The sequence below is a fragment of the Oryctolagus cuniculus genome, chromosome X, assembly GCF_964237555.1.
Source record: "Oryctolagus cuniculus chromosome X, mOryCun1.1, whole genome shotgun sequence".
NCBI classification, from domain to species: domain Eukaryota; kingdom Metazoa; phylum Chordata; class Mammalia; order Lagomorpha; family Leporidae; genus Oryctolagus; species Oryctolagus cuniculus.
This window is the reverse complement of record NC_091453.1, coordinates 31373475-31399640: the sequence shown is the minus strand read 5'-3', so window position 1 is coordinate 31399640 and position 26166 is coordinate 31373475. Positions and strand designations below refer to the sequence as shown.

Genomic DNA, 26166 nt, shown 5'->3' with positions numbered 1-26166 from the left:
TTCTCATAGAGCCAAAGAGCGAGAACCCACTTTCCAAAGCCATTCCCCAAGACCCCTGACCCCATCCATGAGGTTAGAGCCCCCGTGACGTAATCACCTTTTGGAGTGATTTAAGTTTCAACTATGCATTTTGGAGGACATGTTCAGACCATAGTATTTTACCGCTGACCCCCAGAATTCATCTCCTCACATGCAAAATATATTCATTTGATCCCAATAGCTCCAAATGTTGGGGCTGTCTAAGCCCTAGCTCAAGAATCTAAAGTCCAGAGTTCTCATCTAAATCACACATTGTTGATACTCAAGATTCATTCTGAGGCACATTGCTTTTCAGTTGTGAACCTGTAAGACCAAACAAGTAATGTACTTCCAAAATACAATGGTGGGCCAGGTATAGGATATACATTCCCTTTCCAAAAGAAGACAATAGGAAAGAAGAAAGGAGTAACAGGTCCAAGTGAGTCCAAAATCCGACAGGACAAGCAATGTTAAATATTATGGCTCGAGACACTGGGTTGGAGGTGGGGTCCCCAAGACCACAGGAACCCTGCCCCCCCACCACCACCAAGCTTAGTTTGACACAGCCCATAGAGCAGCTTTCATGGGTTGGAGTTGGGTGTCTGCAGTGTTCTCAGACTAGTATTGCACTCTATGCAGTGTAGTATTCATGGAGGGAGCATGTAATGTGCAACCCTCTGCCCTGAATGGAGCAGGAGACTGGAAAATGAAGAAGGAAACTCCATATAAGCACAAAAATTTAGGGGCTAGTGGGTTTAGTGGTGCAACAGGTTAAGCCACTTGCCTGCAATGCCAGCATCCCAAATAGGCACCAGTTTGAGTCCTGGCTGCTCCACTTCCAATCCAGCTCCTTGCTAATGCCCTGGAAGAGCAGTAGAAGATGGCCCAAGTGTGTGGGCTCTTGTACCCGTGTGGGAGACCCGGATGGAGTTCCTGGCTCCTGCTTCATCTTGGCTCAGCGCCATGTGTTGTGGCCATTTGGCAAGTTAACTAGTGAATGAAAGATTCTCTCTCCAACTGCCTCTCAAGTAAAATACATAAACTTTTCTAACAAAAACCTCAACGATGGGCATTGGGTACAGTGGGTTAAGCTGCCGTTTGGGACACCCACATCCCATATTGAAGTACCAGTTTGAGACCCGGTTACTCTACTTTCAACCCAGCTTCCTCCTGATGCATCCTGGGAGGCAGCAGATAGATAATGGCTCAAGTTCCCTGCCTCGCATATGGGAGACCTGAATTGAGTTCTTGGCTCCTGCCTTCAGTCTGACCCAGTGTGGGTTGTTGAAGGCATTTGGGAAGTGAACCAGTGGATGGAGGATCTGTTTTTGTCACTCTGCCTTTCAAATAAACACTACAAAAAGAATAAAAGCTTTTTAAGGCAGCTCACAATATGGGATTGCAGACTGGGGTGGCTGGTGTTCCAGGTGTAGTTGCAGCAAGTCACCCAGTGATAGAAGAGGCAAGGTTGTATACATTTACAAATGAATGGAGAGTTGAAGGTTGGAACTTGTGTTAAGAGCAATCCTTCACCATTCTTTAAGGATACTCCCTTGGGTGTCCTGCTGGACTGTTCAACCTTACCAGAAAGGCTTGTGATAGCACTTAAACGTTATGGCTAGAGAGTGCTGCCAGTTAGGCTGACAGGTGCTCAGTGGTCAGTGTCCTTCCAAGAGACAGAGCCAGACTCAAAATAGCTTACTAGGGTGTATTGTTGTACCAATGGCTCTACACTCAGGGGGTCTCAGGGGCAGCCCCACTGTCATAGTTAGCAGGGACATTTCCCCAGCAGGGACAGTCTGGTGGCCTCACCTCTTTCACAGTTGGTGGCCCGGGCCCAGGACTCTGAGCAATTGTTTGAAATCTAGGGCGTGGGGAGGGCTAGGCATGCCTCCACAGCTTGTGCCCTCTATGTGCCTGCAGAGTTAGCACCACATGCACTATTCCAAGGTTTATGGCCTGTTCCTTCCAGAGTGGTGATGCCAGCCACACCTGGGCCCACTTGTGCCATCGCTGTGGTGGATGAGGAGCACTGTACCAGAATGCATGGAGCAGAGACTTAAGGTGACACTGGGCAGTAAATGCTGATGTCGTGTGGGCACATTAGGCCTCTCCTTTCACATGGGATGTGTCTCCCAGGCCTTGCTACCTCGGGCTTGTGATAGGAAAGGCAGCATTGATGGTCCAGGAAATGTCTTCAGGATTACTTTCCCATTGTCTTGATGATTAACATTTGACTCATCTCCTTACTAAACTGTAACTAGGTCATGCCTTTGCAACCTGGCCAGGCTGAGAATTTTCTAAATCTTTAAATTCTGCTTCCATTTTTAATAATGAATTCCATCTTCCATTCATGTTTCTCTTCTCACATTTCACTCGAAGCACTCAGGAGAATTCATGGCACAACATGAACAATTTTCTTAGTTTATTGATCTTAACCTCTGCCTTCCACAAAATACTAGAGCATGAAGGTAATTCAGGCAAGTTCTTTGGTCCTTTGTAAAAAGGATGGCCTTTCCTCTAATTTGAAATCAAATGATCTTCATTTCCTTCTAAGATTTCATCAGAATGGCCTTTACTGTGCACATTTCTACTAAAATTCTTTTTTGTTGAATGAATTATTTTGTTTATTTGAAAGACAGAGAGAGAGAGAGAGTCTTCCATCTGCTGGTTCTCTCCCCAAATGGCCATGACAGAAAGGGCTGGGCCAGGCCAAATCCAGGAACCTGGAACTCCATCCTGGTCTCCCTTCTGGATGGCAGGAACCCAAGGACTTGGGCCATCTTCTGCTGCTTTCCCAAGCACATTAGCAGGGAGCTGGATTGGAAGCAGAGCAGCTGGGCCTTCTACTAACATTCTGATCACACCCATTTAGATAATCTCTAAAAAAAAAAAAAAAAAACTGAAGCTGTCTCTATAGCTCTCTTCTGAGCCCTCACCAGAACTGCTCTGAATGCTCCATTCAGTGCAATGTAGACATTTTCCAGCCAGCTCCTTCCACATCTTCCATCTTCTACCTATCATGCCGTTCCAAAGCTGCTTCAGCATTTTTAGGTGTTTGTTGTAGCAATACCCTGCCTCTCTGGTGCCAATCCGTGTTTCAGTCTGTGCTGCTATAGTGAAGTCTGTGCAACTGGGAAATTTATAAGCAATAGAAGTGTATTTTCTCACAGTTTCAGAGGTCAGGAAGTCCAAGATCAAGTCACTGGCGTTTGGTGTCTGATGAGGGCCTTCTTGCTGTGTCCTCACATGGTGGAAGGTGAAAGGGCAAAAAGGGACAAGTGCTGTGTCCTTAGATGGCTGCAAAGCAGAAGAGAAAGTGCCTCCTCCTTCAAACCCTTTTGTAAGGGCTCATCCCATCCCTCGTGACTTAGTCATCTCCTAAAAGTTCTCCCTCTTGGGACTATAACATTAGGAATTAAATATCTTTTTAAAAATATTAACAGATTCACTGATTTTATTTGACAGGCAGAGACACAGATAGGGCTCCCATCCGTTGGTTCACTCTCCAAATGCCTACAACAGCTGGGGCTGGTCTGGACCAAAGACAGGAGTCAGAAACTTGATTCAAGTCTCCCACATGGGTGGAGGGGAGCCTACTGCTTGAGCCATCACCACTGCCTCCTAGGCTGCATGTTAGCAGGAGGCTGGAATGTGGAGTGGAGCCAAGACTTGAGCCCAGGCACTCTGATGTGGGATGCAGGCATCTCAAGTTGGGGCTTAACTTCTACACCAAATGCCTGCCCTGTGATTCAGTTTCAACACATGAATTTGAAGGGGCACATTCAGACCACAGCACTCACTGATGTCCAATGATTTAAGCAGTCACGTGTATGTAATGAAACTCCCAGAAAGTACCCAAAACCATGAGGTTCAGAGACCTTCAGGGTTAGTGAATACATAGAGGTGGTAAGAAGGGTGACAACCCCTACAGAGGACATGGAAGCCTAGCACCTCTTCCCACACACCTTGCCCTTATACATCACCTCCATTTGACTCTTCTTGGCTTGTATCCTTTATAACATAGCAGGAATAGTAACCAAATTATGTCTCTTAATACGGTGTCATGTTCTAGCAAGTTCTATCAAGACAGGAGGTAGTCAGGGGAATTAGCCAGTCAGAAGTACAAGTGGCCAGAGACCTCTGAACTGTCATCTGAAGCAGGGGCAGTCTTGTGGGGCTGGGCCCTTACCTTGCCCAACCTAATGCTAACTCCAGGTAGATTGTGTCAGAATTGAATTGAATTGCAGGGCATCCAGCTGGAGTCAGAGAACTGGTTGGTATGGGAAAAACACCTATAAATTTGGTGTCAGAAGTGTTGTGAGTGAAAACAGGAGAGAAAGGTGCAAATGGCTGGGGACTTGTTCTCTCACTTTTTCTCGAGGTATTTTCCCTCATTCTGTAGGACCCAGAAAGGCATGGACTCTAGTTTGTTGGCTCCTGCTAGAAGAGGCACAGTAACCTGGTGGCTAGATGTTTATTTTTTAACTTTTCATTTTAAAATAATTTTGAAAGTACTGGTAGAAAATTAAAATAGTACTGCTACTTTGGAAATGTTTGACAATTCATGAAAAAATTAAACAGTTACTGTATGATTGAGAAACTCCACTCCTGGATATATACTCCAAAGAATTGAAAATAGGTAAGCAAACAAATATATGGACAAACATGTTTATAATAACACTGTTCCTGTTCACATTTGGCAAAAGGTAGAAGCAACCCAAATGATGAATAGTAAACAAAATGTGTTATATACACACCCTGAAATATTATACAGCCATGAAAGGAATGAAATATTAATTGACACAACATGGATGAAACCCAAAAATATTAGGCAAAATGAAAGATGTCAGACACGAAAGGCCATATGTTGTTTCTTCCCATTTATGTGAAATGTCCAGCATAGGTGAATCTATACAGATAGGGCATGAGTGGCCAACAAAGCTACTAACTATCTTCTTTGTGGAGGAATGGTATGGAATTAATGCTCTGGCAATGGTCATACAACTAAGAATCAAAAGCCAGAAGCGAGAAACTCGAGCCAGGTGTCCCAATTACTTGAGCCACGATCTGCTGCCTCCCAGGGCATACTTTATCAGGAAGCTGGAGTCAGACGCAGAGCCCGGACTTGAACCCAGTCCATAGGCACCTGAAACCAAACACTTGCTCACTCCTGTTCACTTTTATGTTGGATTAGGTTCCTTGTTGACTTGTAAAGAATTCTTTATATACAACTATTCTGGATGTAGACTTTTTGTTATTTTATTGCAATTGATTTTTCTTTCATTTTCTTAATGGCTTCAATGATCAAAAATGTTTAATGTTATCCATTCTATTAATCTTTTCTTTAATAAGTACCTTTAAGGTCTGTTAAAATTGTCCCCTACTTAAAAAGGTGTAAAATTGTCCCCTACTTAAAAAGGTGTATTGTTTTCCCTTTTACATTTAAATGAACAGTTCTCCTGGAATTGAATTTTGTAAATTGGATGTGTTTGATATCAAATTTCATTGTTTTTAATATAGGGATTTACAGTTTATCCAATATTATTAAAAAGACTTTCCCCCACTCTTCAGTACCACTTTGATAATAAATCAAGTGTCCATAGATATGTGTCTATTTCTGGGAAATGTATCTATTTTATTGGTCTATCTCATTATTCTTGTGCCGGTACCACACTGTCTTTATTATTGTAGCTATGTAAATTTTGATGCACAAGAGCTGGTGTTTTTTCGTATTGCTTTAGATGCTTTGGCTTTTTGCATTTGTGTCATAAATTTTGGAATTTATTCTAAGTTTTGATGAAAAGGATATTAATTGGAATTGTAATTAAGTTTGTGAGATTTGATATCTATACTATATTGTCTTCTAATAAATAAATATTAAGATCTTGCCATTGGGTTAGGCCTCTAATTTCTCACCATGTTTCCTAGTTCTCTGTGTGAAGCTTTCACTCTTCATTCATTAGGTTCATTCTCAGGTATTTGATTTTTTGTGATGCTACTATAAAAGGTAGTAGATTGTTCTAGTATAGAAATGCAGGAATTTTTTTTTTTTTTACTTTGTGTCCAGCAATTTATCTTAAACTTATTTGTTAATCCTAAGATTAGAGATTTTGTTGGACTTTCCTCTATATACAAATTATATCTATAAATTCATTCTTTTCTAATCTTTGTAATTTTTGTTTTGTTTTTTGTTTTTTTGACAGGCAGAGTGGACAGTGAGAGAGAGGAACAGAGAGAAAGGTCTTCCTTTGCCGTTGGTTCACCCTCCAATGGCCGCCGCGGCTGGCGCGCTGCGGCCAGCGCACGACGCTGATCTGATGGCAGGAGCCAGGTGCTTATCCTGGTCTCCCATGGGGTGCAGGGCCCAAGCACTTGGGCCATCCTCCACTGCACTCCCTGGCCACAGCAGAGAGCTGGCCTGGAAGAGGGGCAACCGGGACAGAATCTGGCGCCCCGATCAGGACTAGAACCCAGTGTGCCGGCGCCGCAAGGCGGAGGATTAGCCTAGTGAGCCGTGGTGCCGGCTAATCTTTGTACTTCTTTATTTTGTTTACTAATTGTACTGTGTTGAATAGAAGAGTGAATAGAGTATATCTTTCTCTCATTCTCAAAGGGAAAGCTCTCAATATTTCACAAGCATGTTTGCGCTAGGTTCTTAGTATAATAGACCTCTTAAGGCAGTTTGCCCCCCCCCCCCCGAGGTTGTAAAAATTTTTTATCTTGACTAGATAGCAAAATTCATCAAATGCATCTCTGAGATGATCATCCGAATTTTGTCTCCTTTGCTTAGTTAATGTGGTGGATTACATTGATTTTTTTCTTGATCAGCTTCATTGACATTTAATTTACATGTATAAAAGGTACCCATTTTAAGAATGTAGTTTGAAGAGTTTTGATAAACACTCATCACAATCAAGATAAAAACAATTCTATTGGGATGAGCATTGAGCAGCAATGTTAAGCTGCCACTGGGAACATCCACATCCATATCAGAGTGCCTGTGATCATGTCTTGCTTCTGCTTCCTGCAAAGGCACCTGGGAAGCAGCAGATGAAGGCCCAAGTGCTTGGGCCCCTGCCACCCACTTGGAAAGCCTAGATGGAGTTCCTGGCTCCTGGCTTTGGCCTGTCCTAACTCTGGCTGTTGGGGCCATTAGGAGAGTGAACTAGTGGAATGGAGTGCTCTCTCGCTTGCTCGCTCTCTCTCTCCCTACCTTTCATATAAATAAATCATCTTTCTAAAAAAGCATTCTATTACCCTAAAATCTCATTCATACTTCTTTTAGGACACACACACACATACACACATGACATACTGTGCTGTGCTTTTCTTTTTTAAAAAAATTATTTATTTGGAGAGAGAGAGAGAGAGAGATGCACCATCTGCCAGTTCTCTCCTTAAAAGCCTGCAACCACCAAGGTTGGCCAGGCTGAAGCTCGGAGCCTGGAACTCCATTCAAGTCCCCCTCATTGGTGGCAGAGACTCAAGCACTTAAGCCATCATCTGCTGGATCCCAGGGTGTGCATTAGCAGGATATTGAATTTGAAGCAGAGGAGCCAGGGCTTGAACCAGACACTCAGATGCGAGTTTCCGGTGTTCTAAGCCTCAGCTTAATCTGCTGCATCACAATGCCTACACCCCGATCTGCTTTCTATCACTAGATTGTGTTAGCCTTTTCTAGAGTTTTATGTACTTTTTTTTTTTTTGCATTTTGTGTCAGATTTATTTAACTTTACACAATGTTTTTGAGATTCATCCAGTAGTTTGTTCTTTCTTATTGCTGAGTAGTATGGACGTAGTATAATTTATTAATTTCTCTTTCAATGTGTATTTGGCTTGTTTCTGATTACTAAAAATAAGATTTTATGGGGAAGGCGTTTGGCTCAGTGGTTAAGACACTGGAATGCCCTCATCAAGTCCTAGCTCAGTTTCCAATTCCAGCTTCCTGCTAATGTGCACCCTGGGAGGCACCAGGTGATGGCTCCAGTACTTGAGCCCTGCCATCCATCTGAGAGACTAGCATAGAATTTCATGCTCCTGGCTATGGCCTGGCTTTTGCAGGTATTTGGGGAGTAAACCAGTGAATTGAAGATCTCTTTCTTTCTGTCTGCCTTTCACATTAAAAAAACTTAAAGCAATAAAGGTTTATGGATAATCTTTGTATGAACATGTATTTCCTTTTTTCTTGGAAAAATACCTATGGGTCATAGATAGGTGTATTTTTAATTTTATAAGAAACTGCTAAATTGTTTTTCTGAACTTGTTGCACTACTTTATGTTCGCACCGACAATTTATGAGCATTCCATTTGCTTTACATTCTCTCTGGTCCTTGATATTGGCAGTCGTTTTTAGTTTTAGCTACACTAACGGGTATGAGAAGCATTTTGTTGTGATTTTAACTTGTGCATCCCTGATGACTAAAGATGTTGGCATTCCTTTATGTCTCTTTTTTAAGAATTAATTTATTTATTCGAAGGTCAGAGTCAGAGAGAGAGACAGAGACAGAGAGACAGAGACAGATCTTTCATTCGCTGGTTCACACCCCCGATGGCCGCAACAGTCAGCCAGGACCAGGCTAAGCCAGGAGCTTCTTCCAGGTCTCCCATGTGGGTGCGGGGGCCCAAGCCTTTCTACCATATTCCATTGCTTTCTCAGGCCATTAGCAGGGAACTAGATGGGAAGTGGAGCAGCCCTTGAACTGGTGTCCATGGGATGCCAGCATTGCAGGCAGCAGCTTTACCCACTGAACCACAACACTGATCCCTTTGAATGTTGTTTCTTAACATTATTGCTCAAAGCATAGAAGTTTTTAATTTTAACATCCATTTTATCCACTTTTTTTGCTTTTTAGATTTATTTTACTTTTTCATGTTCTTCTTGTAAGGTTTTGATTTATTTATTTTGTTTATTTGAAAGACAGAAAAACAGAGCAATGAGAGACAATGAGAGACAGACAGGTAGACAGAGATCTCCTGTCCATTGGGTCACTCCTCAAATGCCTGCAATAACCAAGACTGGGCTAGGCCCAGCTGAGATCCACAAGTCCAATCCAGATCTCCCATGTGGGTGGCTGGGACCCCCATCTACTTGATCAGCACTTGCTGCCTCCCAGGATGCAATTAGCAGGAAGCTGGAATCAGGAGCAGAGCTGCGACTTGAAACCAGGCACTCCAACATGGAATGTAGTCATCCCGATCAGCATCTTAACCACTGAAATATCTGCCCTTCTCTGTTTTACTGTAAATTGACAAATAGGAGACAATGTGGTGTTTTGGTATATGTTTACAATGTGGAATGATTATTAAGCCAATTAACAAGTCCACCACCTTACATACTTATCTTTTTTGTGTGTGATGAAAACCTTTAAAGTCTACTCTTGGCAATTCTGGAATATGCAATGCATTATATCTTTTGGTCACCATTCTGCACAACAGTCACTAAGGCGTATTCCTCCTGTTCACCTGAACTTTTTTTTTTTACCCTTTGATCAACACCACCCCCTCCCTCAGTCCCTGGTAATCACTATTCCACTCTCTGTTTCTGTGACTTCAACTTGTGTACATTACACATATGAGTGAGATCGTGCAGCATAATATCTTCTAGGTTCATCCCTGTTGTTGCAAATGACAGGATGTCTCCCTTTTTAAATCCTGAATAGTATTCCATTGTGTATATATACCACATGTTCTTTATCTATCCATTTTCTTTTAAAATTATCATGCATTTCATATTCTGTTGAAGAACTCATTTTGTGTGTTTCCTTATAGAATACTCACAATTTTAGCTTTTATGCTGTGTTTTTAATTTTTGTGTATGTTGTAAAATAAGGATTGAGGTTCTTTTTATTTCTATGTAGATGTCCCAATATTTTGAGCATTATTTCCAGAAAAGACTATCCCACCTCTACTGAATTACCTGCCCTCTTTTTAAAAAGTTAGTTAACCACACATGCATGGGTCTGTCTCTATGCTTTCTATTCTGTGCTATTGATAACCCATCTTCATGCCAGTAGCACACTCTTGATTGCTGCAGCCTTTACCATAAGACTTTAAACTGGCTGTTTAAGTTTATTAGCTTCGTTCTTGTCTTTCAAAACTTATTTGGTTATTTTATTTTTGGTTGACAGATTATTAAACATTCATGTAATACATTTATTATTTATTCTGTAGGTTTTAGATTACTCACACATGGACTTAGTAAAATGTACTTTATAGAAAACCATCTGAAAAGCTAAACTGGAAATCAGAATATAGATATTGTACACGTTTTAGATAAATTGCTGAACTATTAGTCATTATTTTATTTTAATCTATATAGGTACTTAATGAAGGTGATCATGAAATATTAGGTGGCTTGATTTTCTTAAATCTGACATCAGTTCATGACTTTAAAGTAATAACATTGAAATGTGAATTCAAAAACCTCTATTAACAAAATCATTTACTCTCATAGTGCTTGAAAAACAAGACAAAATATTGTTTTCCTTTTACAGATACTTCTCTAAATCCATTCTCTATGCACCCTCTCTCATTCACAGAATTAGCTATGCAAACTGATGAAGCAAGAAATCAATTCCTTTTAACAAAATGAACTAGAACCTATTTACAAACCATGCAAAGGGAAAATTTTAAGCAACTATTACTGCAGACCTGATTAAGAGTGCATACAGCTGAATGACAGAATATATACCGTTACTTCTGCAAATACAGGTCCTTCCCTCCTACTTCCTGGAAGAAATGCAATATCAAGGCGTGAACTAGAAAACAGCATACAATACAAAGACAGAAACAAAGAAGCTTGCAAATTCTTTATGTTTCTAACTGTTGAGACATTATTTCTGAGAACTGAGGTTACCTCTAGCGCCGAAGCCAGAACCAGCTACTAAACAGCCAGAATGCTACAGTAATTGAATACAGGATCATTTCTCTTCTGGAACGTTCTTTGTTCTCTTCTTCTAAAAGGTGTAGACGCCTATTGAGTTTTATGATCTGACGTCTTAGCATAGCGGCCTCTACGGCGGTGATGTCTTCTGAAGTCCCTTCAATGCCTGTATCTATGCTTGAAACGACTTGCCTGATGTTGTCACGATGAGCGTGAGAAGTGGAGGCAGCAGAGCCACCAACCGCTGTAGGCCTGTGATCTTCATCCAGCATATCTAAGATCTGCTCATAAGCCCTGTGAGTGGAAGACTGGATAAGTGACAAAATGCCACGAGCAGAGGAAACGTGAGCTCTACCTTCAGGTAACATCCTGGGAGGACAAACTGGAGCTGATTACGGTGTTGGTGTCACAGTGGAATCATTTCCAACTGATTGTCCATTTGCTGAATGGCATTTCCAGTCACTGGGCGCTCTGTTTAGTTGGCCAGCTGTGTGGATTTCTTCATCACGTGGGGCTGAAGAAGGTCTTTCTAAACCCAGAAGATCTAGAGGTCTTTCACTTCAAGTAAAGGCATGAAGTGGTGATTTCGGTGCCAGAGGTTTGAAGGGAGCTGACTAAGGTCAAGATGTGCTGGTGTTGGTAACAGAATGTCTTCATTGTTTCCTAACAGCAGTCCGCTCCAGAACCCGCATCACCACATTAGCATTTGGAACCCTTTGGAATTTTTGTTTGGGGTCAATAATTGATGGTGCTACCTTTAATTTTTCCAGAACTCTCATTCGCTAATACCTTTAATGGATTCCATTTCATGCTGGATGGGCTAATTTCTGCCATTTCAGCAGCAATGAGACAGAGAAATGCTGCCCCACTGACCAAATCTGCATTAACCTTTGTGTGCTATTTGGCACTATCTGTGCCTGGTGCTTCCTGTTAAATTCTTTAACTCGCTTCAATAGGCAGGTGCTGGATTTAGAGCCACTTTTGTTCCTCTGGCCCTGTAGAGGGTCCCTGGTGAGGACTACCAGGGCGAGTGCTCTCAAATGCTGTTGGCTGAGTGCAGGGGTGCAAAGCAACTGCCAGATTGGCCCATAGCAGGCTCAGAAAGCCTTATTTGCTTACATCTGAAACTTTGCATTTCCATATAAAATTTAGAATCAGCTCTTCAATCCCACAAAACAAGGGCCATCCTCCCCCCCCCCTTTTTTTTCACTATGACTACTTTCTTTGTCTTGAAAATCTCTTTGTCCTGAAATAAACAATGTTCTTGTTAAAACTTAGTGTTCTATGTACCAACAAATGCTTCACCCCCAGACTCTTCTCCATCCCTGCTCTCAATAAGTCTAAATACAATAGGTAGTATACCAATTTCATCTTTTTTTCTTTTCAGAGAAATTGCTAAGATTTCTGATCTGCTCATCTGGGCAAATTGTCCCCTGGGCTTGATAAACATTGTCATTCCAGAAACTTCCTTCACCACCATTCTAGGTATTTGGGGGCAGGGAGGATTCTTCTTCCTAACTATCAAGTCTCTTATTGCTTTATATTTTCCTCTGTCTTGGTTTAATATTTATTTAGCAAGCAAAACCACCAGTAGTTTTCCAAGAATATGGACACAGGAGAAAAGAACATTTAGACCATGTGTATGCTTATTTTATCCTCATACTTAATTCATATTTTCATTGAATGTAGATTTCTATGTTGGAAATTATTTTTCCATCAGGTTTTGATGGGCTTATTCCATTGTTTTCTAGCTTAGAGCCTTGTTGTAGAAAAATAATATTCCACTGTGTTTTATGATCCTTTATTTGAAAGCTGGATTTTTTATTGTTATTGTTATTTTACTTTCTGGAAAGATATTTTGTTTGTCCCAAGTGATTTAAAACTCTTCCTTTGTGATGAGCCCATTCAAACTGCACATCCCAGTTTTTCAATTTTGGAAAAGGTTTTGGAACTATTTTTTAATGATGTCTTCTCTTCTGTTTTCCTGTCTTGTGTGTGTGTTTTAAAAATTTAGTTACTTATTTAAAAGGCAGAACTACAGAGAGGGATACACCCCCCCCACACACACACACATGCAAACACATACAGTGAAAGAGAGAGAGAGAGAGAGCGCTTCCATCTGCTGATTCATTCCCTCCAATGGCTACCCAGTTAGTGCTGGGCCATATCAAAGCCAGGAACCAAGTACTCCACTGAGATCTTTCAGAGTTGTAGGAGCCCAAGTATTGAGGCCATCATTCACTACTTTACCAGGCACATTAGCATGGAGCTGGATGGGAAGTGGAGCAGCTGGGCCTTGACTTGTGCTCCTATGGGATGTGGGCATCACAGGCAGGTTAACCCGCTGAGCCTCATCAGTTCCCCTGTCTTGTGTTTGTGAAACACAGGAATGGGAAAGTGGGTGGCATTGCTCTTCTCCATAATTACTTTTTTTAAAAGATTTATTTATTTTATTTGAAAGAGTTACAGAGAGAAGGGGAGAAAGAGAAAGAGATAGAGAGAGAGAGAGAGAGAGAGAGAGAGAAAGATCTTCCATCCATGGTTCACTCCCCAAATGGCCACAGCAGCAAGTGCTGGGCCAGGCAGAATCCAGGAACCAAGAGCTTCATCCCAGTCTCCCATACAGTTGCAGGGGTCGAAGGACTTGGGCCATCTTCCTGTGCTTTCCCAGGCTATTAGCAGTTAGCTGGATGCGAACTGGAGCAGCCGAGACTTGAACCGGCACCCATGTGGGTTGCTGGTGATGCAGGTAACAGCTTTACCTGCTACACTATGATGCCATCCCTGCCATAATTCTTAAAGGCATGTTTGTTTCCTAAACTATCTACATCCCTCCACAATTTTAGGAACACTAAACTATAAGAAAAACAACTAACACTTTAAAAACAGGAATAATACGTAAAACTCAAGAACTCATAAGAATACCTCAGCATTTGACTTAAGGTACTTCCATTTCCTTCTACCAAATTAATTAATATAAATTATTCAGATTTGAATCTTCTGAATTAATCTTTTTTCTCTTGTTTTAAGAGAAAACATCTGTTCTATTTGCCCAAAGTTCTTGAATTTTTATTTTTTTTGTGTCCAACAGTGCTTCAATTCTTTGTATATTCTGGATGGTCTTTTCTTATGCCATCATGTTCTTTTTTCATGGTTAAATTTCTCTGAGGATATAAATAATCCTTTGTTTTAAGTTTTGTTCATTCTGTAAAGTCTGTTTCTGGTTTCTTTTTTTTCTGTTTAGTTGTTTTGTTCATGTTTGTTTCATCTTTCTCATACTGGATGACCCTTGACCATCAGAATACATTATACAGCTTTGTGCACATCAGTAGGGTTTTCAGCTGGGGGAAGCACTATAATGTGATCTACCTGATCTGTGTCATTAGCAAATCCCCAAAGCTAGTATCTTTCTATTGCCCTTGATCTAGTCAGATTCCCAAGAGAATATCTTTACAATCTCTTGCAAACCTTTGGAAAGGTAACTGGGAAAAGAAAGCTGACGATGTCAACATTTAATTTGTAAAATTCCCCTTTATCTCCTTGTGTTCGTCATGTAGCTCCACTATCGTCTGCACTTGGTATCTCCAAGTCTAGAAACTTACTGGCCTTCTCAATCATTCCCATAAATAAAGCTTCAATCTTCTGCTAAGATGAGGTAGAACCAGTCACTTGACCAGACTGGAGGAAGCGCTTTGGGGCTTGACTTCTTAAACAGATTTCCAGGGAATCCTCCCGGTTTTGGCCTTACATTAACTACTATTTCTGAGATAGATCACGCGTGTTCAAGGTGGTATGGCCATAGACAACATTAACTAGTATTTCTACAGCAGCTACCAACTCCTAATCCCCAACTAAGTTCTGAAGTATAGACTGAGTTGCTTCTTTGCTTTCCCACTCTGGATTCGAATTTAACTGAGTTGAGACTCTTAAGTCAGTTGTCATCTATCCATCAGTTTCCAAGCTTCCACCATTTTATTACTGCTATCTTCTCTCTCCTCTTTGCTCTTGTGGCTCTTGGGCAGAGTAAATGTGTATGTTCAGTTGATCATCATTATTCAGAGCTGTGTCCTCTTTATAACTTAAATATATTATAATATGCATGTGTTTTCTAATATATTTATTTCCTCCCATTGCTCCTGCTGTCTCACTCTCCCCTCAAGCTCGCCATCTGTGCAAATGTTAAACTTCATTTATGATACCCACATAATGTTCTGAATGACCATTGCAGATTCCAGCACAACTAGAGAAGAAACCATATGTGTGTGAGTGTATTCCTCACATGTGATGATTAGATGAAAATTCTGGCTTATGTAGGCAAGAACATAGATTCTTCTTAGAAACCAAGTAACTACTTTTCTACCTTCTGCCCCAGAATTTCTTAGAAGCTGCTGGCGATGTTGAATATACCAAGCTGAGTTTTGTTTTCAATTTTTTGTGTTTCAGAAATTCACTTTATTTGTTTATTATTTATTTTATTTATTTTAAAAATTTTATTTATGGTATGGAAATTTCATGTGTACAGATTCAGTAACATAGTGATGATACTTCCTACCCTGCCCTCCCTCCCACCCATGCTCCCGCCCTTCTTCCTCTTCCCTTTCCTATTCCCACTCTTAATTTTTACAAAGATCTATTTTCAGTTTACTTTATAAGATTAACTCTTCAGGGGCCGGCACTGTGGCTCACTTGGTTAATCATCCGCCTGCGGCACTGGCATCCCATATGGGCTCCAGGTTCTAGTCCCGGCTGCTCCTTTTCCAGTCCAGCTCTCTGCTGTGGCCCGGGAAGGCAGTAGAGGATGACCCAAGTGCTTGGGCACCTGCACCCGCGTCGTAGATCAGGAGGAAGCACCTGGCTCCTGGCTTCGGATTGGCGTAGCTCCGGCCGTTGCGGTCATTTGGGGAGTGAACCAACAGAAGGAAGACCTTTCTCTCTGTCTCTTTCTCTCACTGTCTAACTCTGTCAAATAAATTTAAAAAAGAAAAAATTAACAATACACTAAGAGTTTAACAAATAGTATGGAGAAAAAAAAAACACTGTTCCTCAACAATTGGGACAAAGGCTGTAAGCAATCATCGAATCTCAAAATGTCAATTTCACTCCTACATATTACCTTTTAGGTACTCTATTAACACAGATCAGGGAAAACATACACTATTTGTCTTTTGGAGACCGTCTTATTTCACTATGTATAATGGTTTCATGTTACATTTATTTTGTTGTGAAAGACAGGATTTTATTTTTTTAACAACTGAGTAGTATTCCGTGATGTATATATTACATAATTTCTTTATCCAGTCAACATTTGATGGACATCTGGATTGATTCCATATCTTAGCTATTGTGAATTGAGCTGCAATAAACATGAAAATATAGATAATGCTTTCATATGCTGATTTCATTTCATTTGAGTAAATTCCCAGGAATGAGATGGTTGGGTCATATGGTATGTCTATATTCAGATTTCTGCAATATCTCCATACTGTCTTTCACAATGGCTGCACCAGTTTGCATTCCCACTAACAGTGGATTAGGATACCTTTTCCCTCACATCCTCACCAGCATTTGTTGTTTGTTGATTTCTGTATGAGAGCTATTCTAACTGTGGTGAGGTGAAACCTCATTTTGGTTTTGATTTGCATTTCCTTGATGGCTAGTGTTCCTGAGCATTTTTCCATGTGTCTATTGGCCATTTGAATTTCCTCTTTTGAGAAATGCCTGTTCAAGTCCTTTGCCCATTTCTTAACTGGATTTTTGTTTTGTTGTTGACTTTCGTGAGCTCTTTATAGATTCCAGATATTAACCCTTTACCAGTTTCATAGTTTGCACATATTTTCTCCCATTCTGTTGGCTGGGAAATTCATTTTCTAACTATGTCACGGTGCTGTTGAGGGAGAATTTACACAAATAATGTATGTCTTTAGAAGGAAATATTTAGAGATATCCTGGAACGTTAGAGGCCATCTGGAAGGTAGATGGGAACATAATATTTTAACTAAACTCAGTGTCAGCAAGATCTCTTGCTCATTTAAAGGATAAAAGAGAGTGGCCACATGTCCCTAGATGTTCTCTGTGTCCATCTTTCCACTGTCCTGGGAAGCCTGTCTTCTTGTTAGTTGAACTACAGTTTTAATAGAATAATCCTTTTTCTGGAGTGGCTCTAATCCGATGTTTGGTCAAAGGATCATCTGGCATTAAATTTTTAAACAATTTCCCAAATGTGTGACTTTAGCATTGATGAAATATGACAATGTTGATGTCAAATAGTCTTGTTATAGAAGCCATTTATTGTTCTTGAAACCATTAATATTTATGATATCATAGTTTTTTTTTTAATCCTAAGCAATTATTTACCCAGAAACTTGCAGTTTCAGAGTTTGCCTTCTCACTTCACATATTGCCAAGCAATGTTTTCCACAGGAATATATTTTGGTTGTATGGAATGGAGCACAGTAAGACTTTGTTCAATAGTTCTCAAGACCTTCATGTGATCTTTTGGAGGCTGCTCATGGACCATAGTGATTGGTGCAAGTCTCTTTGCAGAGGACAAGTGAGTTCAAAAGGATCCATAATAATTAGAAACAAACAGAGAGTGTTATTAAGGCATAAATAGCTAAATTTGTAATTATTCATAGATTAAAAGGAATATGATTGTTACTGCTATGATTTGGATATGATTTGAGTGTAACTCTGCCTTTCAAATAAATAAATGTTTTAAAATATTTATTCCCATTTTTCTTTGAAAGTCAGAGAGATAGAGGCAGAGAGAGATACAGAGAGATACCTTCCATCTGCTGGTTTACTCTCCAAATACCTGCAACAGCCAAAGTCAGGAGCCTAGAACTCAATGTGGGCTCCTACATGGGTGGGAAGGACCCAAGGACTTGAGCCATCATCTGGTACCTCCCAAGGTACACATTAGCAAGAAGAACTGGAATCAGGAGTGGATCCAAGCCTGGAACCCAGGTACTCTGACAATGGGATGCATTCGTTCCAAGCTACATCCCAACTATTATGTCACATCCCCACCCCAATGTGATGGAATTAGAGGTAAGTCCTAGTGGGAAGTCATTGAAAGTGTTTCCCTTGGAAGGATTCAATGTAGCTCTCATAGGACCCCAGTTCTCAAGAGATCAAGTTGTTGTAAAGCGAGGCCACCTCACACATTTGGCTCATTTTGCACACAGCTGTTACCCTTTCCATTCCTCTGCCATCTTGCGACACAGCCAAGAGGATCTTCACCAGAAGTTGAACTGATGGGACCACCTTGTATGAGACTTTCAGCCTCTAAAACTATGAGCTAAATAATGCTATTTGCTTCATAAGGTGCCCAGCCTCAATAATTTTGTTTTAACAATAGAAAACAGATGAATTCAGTGACCAAAAGAATAATAATATCAATTTTTTAAAGAAAATTTACTACTTCAAATTACTGCTTAAACAAAGTCTTTCTTGTTTCTCCTTTTCATGCGGAGATGATAAACCCAGAAAAATTTTCCCTGGCAAAACTTGGTAAAGTTGTAGCCATTAAGAAAGAAGCCACCAAAGGTTTTTCTCATGAGCCAGGGGAAGCTGAGCACAGATGCCCAGAATTTTATTCTTTGCCCTGAAATTCCCTTTAGCAAGTTTACATGTCCTGCATGTTTGGCCGTTGAGTCAAAGTTAAATAATCAGAGTATCATGGGTTCTTGAGGTATTTAGTCGTTCTGGCAGATTGGATTTTTCTCATTTGAACTCTCAGCTCAAATGTGAGAGGTTTGGTCTAATTCTGTGTTCTCATTTTAAGGAGTAAGCCAACTTCATTCCCATGTTGTTTTGACCTACAGGATGGCTATTCCTAAAAGAATATAATTTTTCTCTAATTATTAATATTAAGTGTTTTAGGAGTGTGGCTCAAAAATGTAAGAGAATATTATGAAGTCTGTATTTTTCACTTTTCTAAGAGAATAAATCTATACTCAAATTTCAAGGTGATATTTCTGAACAAACTGTACCAGCTACATTTGCTGCTGCATTTGTAAGAGAATTTCTTATAACTTCTTATGTCTGTTCTGGGGCTTACATGGCCTCCAGTAAAATGGACCATTTGAGCTTATGCTGGATCTCTTGTAGAAATAAATGCTCTCCCTTCCTTTGCAATGATTAAATCTCCACGCAGCTCATGACTGACCGGTGTTCCCATTTTAACCAACTCCGAGACTAAACACAGAATTAAAGAAAAATTTTAACCTGTAGCATACATATCTCCAATGAAAGTGTGTATTGCCAAAGTTACATATTACATTAAGAAAAAGACTTAGGGGCTGGTTTTTTTGGCACCACAGGTTAAACCAACACCTGCAGTGCTGGCATTCCTTATGAATCCCTGTTCAAGTCCTGGCTGCCCCACTTTCTGATCCAGCTCTCTGCTAATGCCCTGGTTAAGCAGCAGAAGATAGCACAAGTGCTTGAGCCGCTGCACCCACATGGGAGACCTGGATGCAGTTCTAGGCTCCTGGCTTCATCCTGACCCATCCTTGACCGTTGGGGGCATTTGGGGATTGAACCAGTGGATAGAAGATATCTTTCTCTGTGTGTGTATCTTTGTGTCTCTGTCTCTCCCCCTCTCTATCTCTCCTCTCTGTAAATCTGTCTTTCAAATAAATAAATAAATAAATAAAAAAGCAAATAAATAAATAATAAATCTTCCTTAAAAAGAAAGAAACTTAAATAAAAGGATAAATATGGCATATTTTTAAAAATCCCAATCCTGAATCCATTTACTAGAGGATTTATGGCTACAAAAATGCCTTTACAGGAATTTGATAATCAACTTGTCCTCTGTTCTGCATTGTGCATGCTTAAGAAATGTTTAGTCTTTGGACTCCTTTCCAGTATTGCAAGGACCCAGTTTTGTTGGTTTCTCTTTTTAAGGCCTCATTTTCATAATTTAAAAATATTTATTTATTTATTTGAAAGACAGAGTTGGAGAGCAAGAGAGAAAGATCTTCCATCCATTGGCTCACTCCCCAAATGGCCCTAACAGCAGGCCTGGGCCAAGATGAAGTCAGGAGCCAAGAACTCCATCCAGGTCTCCCATGTGGATGCAGGGGCCCAAACAGTTGTGCGGTCCTCTGCTACTTTCCCAGGTACATTAGCGGGGAGCTGGATCAGAAAGTAGAGCAACCAGGACTTAAACCAGGATTCATAAAGGATGCCAGCATCACAGGTGGCAACTTAAGCCTCTGCACACAACACTGCCTCTTAAAGTCTCATTTTCAAAACAACCTCATGGCTGGGAAAAAAACAAAGTGTTAGAAATTTAAATTTAGAGCATATGACATACATTTCTTTTTAAAATACTATATTCTGAAACAGTTCTAGATCCAGGGGTGCTGTCAATTCACAGATATGGGTCCTCTCATTTTACCGATGGGGACACTGTGTCTCAGCTGGTAAGGCAAGATATGTGTGTGTGTTTTTGGCAGAGCAACTTCAAAAGATATAAACCATAGCATGAATGCATCAAACTTGTATGGCTGTAAATCTCATTTTGTTTTGTTTTTCTTTTTTTTCATTTAGTAAATATAAATTTCCAAAGTATAGTTTATGGATTACATTGGCTCCCCCCCCAATAATTTCCCTCCCACTTGCACCCTCCCATCTCCCACTCCCATTCCATTCACATCAAGATTCATTTTCAATTATCTTTATATACAGAAGATCGATTCAGTATATATTAAGTAAAGATTTCATCAGTTTGCACCCACACAGAAACACAAAGTGTAAAAATACTGTTTCAGTACTAGTTATAGCATTACTTCACATTGGACAACACATTAAGGACAGATCCCACATGAGAAGTAAGTACACAGTGACTCCTGTTGTTGACTTAACAATTTGACACTCTTATTTATGGCATCAGTAATTTCCCTAGGCTCTAGTCATGAGTTGCCAAGGCTATGGAAGCCTTTTGGGTTCGCCAACTTCGATCTTATTCCGACAGGGTCATAGTCACAGTGGAAGTTCTCTCCTCCCTTCAGAGAAAGGTACCTCCTTCTTTGTTGGCCCCCTTCTTTCCACTGGGATCTCACTCACAGAGATCTTTCATTTAGGTCTTCTTTTTTTTTTTTTTTTTTTACCCAGAGTGTCTTGGCTTTCCATGCCTAAAATACTCTCATGGGCTCTTCAGCCAGATCCAAATGCCTTAAGGGCTGATTCTGAGGCCAGAGTGCTATTTAGGACATCTGCCATTCTATGAGTCTGCTGTGTATCCCACTTCCCATGTTGGATCATTCTCTCCCTTTTTGAGTCCATCAGTTAGTATTAGCAGACACTAGTCTTGTTTGTGTGATCCTTTTGACTCTTAGACCTATCAGTGTGATCAATTGTGAACTGAAACTGATCACTTGGACTAGTGAGATGGCATTGGTACATGCCACCTTGATGGGATTTTATTGGGATCCCGTGGCATGATTCTAACTCCACCATTTGGGGCAAGTCCGATTGAGCATGTCCCAAATTGTACATCTCCTCCCTCTCTTATTCCCACTCTTATATTTAACAGGGATCACTTTTCAGTTAAAATTTAAACACCTAAGAATAATTGTGTGTTAATTACAGACTTCAACCAATAGTACTAGAACAAAAAAAAAATACTAAAGTGGATAAAGTATTACATTGTACATCAACCGTCAGGACAAGAGATGAACAAGTCACTGTTTCTCATAGTGTCCATTTCACTTCAACAAGTTTCCCCTTTGGTGCTCAGTTAGTTGTCGCCGATCAGAGAGAACATATGATATTTGTCCCTTTGGGACTGGCTTAATTCACTCAGCATAATGTTTTCCAGATTCCTCCATCTTGTTGCAAATGACCGGGTTTCATTGTTTTCGACTGCTGTATAGTATTCTATAGAGTACATGTCCCATAATTTCTTTATCCAGCCTACTGTTGATGGGCATTTGGGTTGATTCCAGGTCTTAGCTATTGTGAATTGAGCTGCAATAAACATTAAGGTGCAGACAGCTTGTTTGTTTGCCAATTTAATTTCCTTTGGGTAAATTGCAAGGAGTGGGATGGCTGGGTTGTATGGTAGGGTTATATTCAGGTTTCTGAGGAATCTCCAGACTGACTTCCATAGTGGCTTAACCAGTTTGCATTCCCACCAACAGTGGGTTAGTGTCCCTTTTTCCCCACATCCTCTCCAGCATCTATTGTTGGTAGATTTCTGAATGTGAGCCATTCTAACCAGGGTGAGGTGAAAGCTCATTGTGGTTTTGATTTGCATTTCCCTGATTGCTAGTGATCTTGAACATTTTTTCATGTGTCTGTTGGCCCTTTGGATTTCCTCTTTTGAAAAATGTCTATTGAGGTCCTTGGCCCATCTCTTAAGTGGGTTGTTTGTTTTGATGTTGTGGAGTTTCTTGATTTCTTTGTAGATTCTGGTTATTAACCCTTTATCTGTTGCATAGTTTGCAAATATTTGTTCCCATTCTGTCGGTTGCCTCTTCACTTTCCTGACTATCTTTTGAAGTACAGAAACTTCTCAATTTGATGCAATCCCAAATGTTAATTTTGGCTTTGACTGCCTGTGCTTCTGGGGTCTTTTCCAAGAAGTCTTTGCCAGTACCTATATCTTGCAGGGTTTTTCCAATGCTCTCTAGTAATTTAATGGTGTCGGGTCATAGATTTAAGTCTTTAATCCATGTTGAGTGAATTTTTGTGTAAGGTGAAAGGTAGGGGTCTTGCTTCACGATTCTGCACGTGGAAATCCAATTTCCCCAGCACCATTTATTGAATAGACTGTCCTTACTCCAGAGATTGGTTTTGGATCCTTGATCAAATATAAGTTGGCTGTAGATGAATAGCTATTAGCAGCAATAAATGTGAAGAAAATAAAAAATTCAGTATATCAATATCTATAGAGTCAGCCTTCCATTTCTATGGATCCTGCATGTATGGATTCAACCAACCACACACTGAACATATTTAAAAATAATTGTTTCTGTGGTGTACATATACAGACTTTCTTTTGGTCCTTATTATCTAAACGATAAATTACGATGGCTGTTTACATTGTATTATGTGTTATAAAGATGATTTTCAGTATAAAGGAGAAGATGCATAGGGTGTATGCAGATACTATGCCATTTTATATAAGGAGCTTGAGCACAGGGAAGGTCCACTATCTTCTTTTTAAATTAAAAAAAATGTTTTTATTAATGTAAATAGAACAGATTTCATGTATTTTGTAGGTATAATTCTAAGAAGAAAACCATATTTCCCTCCTTCCCCAAGTCCTTCCCTTTCCCTCCCTTCTTTTCATTAATTTTTGCAAAGACATAATTTTAATCCAGTCTATAATCACAAGCTTAATTTGCCACTAACCATAATATTCAACAATTAAAAAGTAGGAAGACCACAGATCCATGGGAGTCTAAATAACTGCGTCAACCACAAAGTGACATATCCCTATGCACACTTCCAGTAATGAGAACAGATAATGCGGCCTTATCTAGATGCAAGAAAGACAGCAAATGTTTGACAGTGAATGGTAGCAGTGGAAGAGCATCTTAAAGGAATTGAAAGGCTAAGCAAATGTTTTTCTGGATTCTGGAAGGCCTGGATCCAGGAAGTGCTCATTATGTTGAACAAACCCCACTCATCGGATGCAAATTTAATCATTCCGTTGATCAAAGACAGGTGACAAGATAACAAGAAGATGGAGGGAAGTGTCACCTCTTGATGGGAGAGACAGCGAAGTCACATTGCAAATGGGCATGAACATGGGAAGGCACGACTCATGGAAGGGCATTTTTAATATTCTATCACAACCTGCAGCCAGGAGGATCCCATCAATTCATTCTGACCTCTACTCTTCCACTCACTTCCCTTGAAGTTATTTTGTAACCCTAGAGTTTACTATTAGGTCATTTGCCCATAGCCTGCAAGAGTAGAGAACACAAAATTCTTGCCCAGCTTGAATCTACTAACCCAATCCAGATCTCTACTTTTACTCAAGGTACTGACTTTTGAAAGCAAGGCCTGAACCTTACCTGCCATATCTCCAACAGTGCCAAGCAAGATTTTGTACATACTGGGCTTCAACAAATGTTGATGAAAATTGACCATCCCTAATTTTGACCAGCCTTTTCTGTATGATCTGCCTCATAGGGAATTATTTCTGATAATCATTCTATTATTATTCAAGAAAAAGAAAGCAAAGGAAACAATGCTGAAATCTCCTAGAAAATTCCTAAACACTTTTTTGTTTGTTTGTTTCTAGCCACACTGGTTCATACAGGCAAATACCATCCTTCATCTGGTATCTATGCCTGTGGTTAGGCTTCTAAGAGCAGCCCAAGGAAGGCCAAATACTTAGTGGGTACCGGATAAAGGATCAGGAAGACTCAGAATCAAAACTTTCCCCAACTGCTTTTTCAAAAAACACAAAGGAATGGAGCCTCAACATTGTGAAGAACCATGAGCCCAGTGTGGGAAAACTCCATACCAAAACAGTGAAAGACAGAATAGCTTGTGTAGCATTGCCTAACCACACCTCCCCTGCCCCCACAACTTGAAGTAACTGTAGAATATGTTGATGCTATTTGGAAAACTGTAGTGACTCCAGTATTGTTCTGCTTGATTCCAGTGCAGGCTGGCTGTGAGCCCCTCAGCCAAATAGCATGTGTCTGTATGTGTCTGATGCAGTGTTTGCCCTTCTCATGTGTTCAGTCAACCACCTTCACTCTGGTGAATAAGGCAAAGAATTTTCAGAGAAGGTCAAGTACTTTGCCCACTCAGTTGAATTGGATGTTCATGCAGTTTTTATTTCCTCGTTTTCCAACCGTACCTGTGATCTCAGGAATCAGCCAAGCTTCTCAACCTGTTTGTCTATAAAATTGTGCTATATGTTCACATAGAAGACAAAAATCTGTAAAAAACAAAACAAAACAAAACAAAAACCACTAAGATTTTCTTTTCAGAGGTGGCCCAGTTTCAGTCAGATTTTAGTCCTTATCCATTCCCACAGGCTAGGAGGATTTTGTGGAGGGGTGTTTTTCTCCACTCCAAGGTTCTCTCTGGGACAGAAACAATTCCCTTTCCATCTTCCTTCCAGATCATTCTTATCTCACTTCCCGAAACGAACTGAAGGTTTATGTCCTACAAAATTTGTACATTGAACTCCAGCTCCCAAGGAAATGGTATTTGTTAGGGAACCATTCATGGAGAAAGTAATTGTAGCGCCCTTTGAAACAAAGTAACTGTAGCGCCCTTTGAAAGAAAGTAACTGCGCAGTAGCGCGTAGCTTGAAAGAAAAGTAGAGTGGTAACCAACTTAGCTGGTAAGATTTGAAAACGGAGGGCCTAACCACAAACTGTCGTTGCCATGACGACGGGACCCTGGGGGGTTGGAATGTGGGCGGGGCTAGCCTCTAGAAACTGTATATAAGGGGACTCTCAGATACTGTAAACCAGAGGTTGCTCAGCCTCTCTCTCTGGTCCATAGTGCCTAGTGCCTGTGGGGAGAAGCTCCTGGTCCCTAGCACCTAGTGCCCGCAGGAGTAGGCTTGAGCGATCTCTCCTCCTAGTCGCCTAGAGTATCAATAAAGTGTGTTTAGCTTGACCTTCCTCAGTCTCCTCGACTCTTCCTTCGGGGTAACCCGGCCAGTTCCCAAAGGGGGAGATCCTGACAGCTGGCGCCCGAACAGGGACTTGAAGTCAGACGGTGAGGCGACGAGCCCTTGAGGAATCGTCAAAAGGGTGACTAGTGGTGGTTGAAAGAGACCACGATGGGTGGGACGTCCCAGTCAAAAGAATATAGGCAGGCACTAGTGAGTACAGAGAAGGTGAAGGTCCTTCCAGGCCAGGCACCAAGAGGCAAGAAAGTGAAGTGCTACTCACCAGGAAATGTAACATGGGCTTGTAAGCTGGCAGCAGCTTGTACGGGACAGGACCTCCAAGATCTGCAGACCCTGGAAGAAGTAGAAAACCTCCTGGAGGAATTTCTACAAAAAGGAGAAGGTGCCACAACAGGGAAAGATTATAAATGTGCAGTAGACACCCTTAAGGTGTTAATTTGTTGTGGCAAGAGATTAAATCCAAAAAATACAGGAGATGCCTGTAAGCTCTATGACGCCATAGCAGAATGTAGGCAAAAACCTCAGGTTGTTCCCAGAGAGTTAAGAAAGGAAGAAAAAGCAAAAGAACAGTCAGCTTACCCGATAATGTTAAGAGGTGGTAGACGAGAATATGAGCCTGTGGGACCTGGACTAATAGCTG

General features: G+C 40.7%; 1 pseudogene; it reads right to left on the bottom strand.

Annotated features, from left to right (window-relative positions):
• Nucleotides 1-10796: 10796 nt before the first annotated feature.
• LOC100348346 (mitochondrial fission factor pseudogene) lies at nt 10797-12383 on the bottom strand (annotated as a pseudogene).
• Between the last annotated feature and the right edge of the window lie 13783 nt (nt 12384-26166).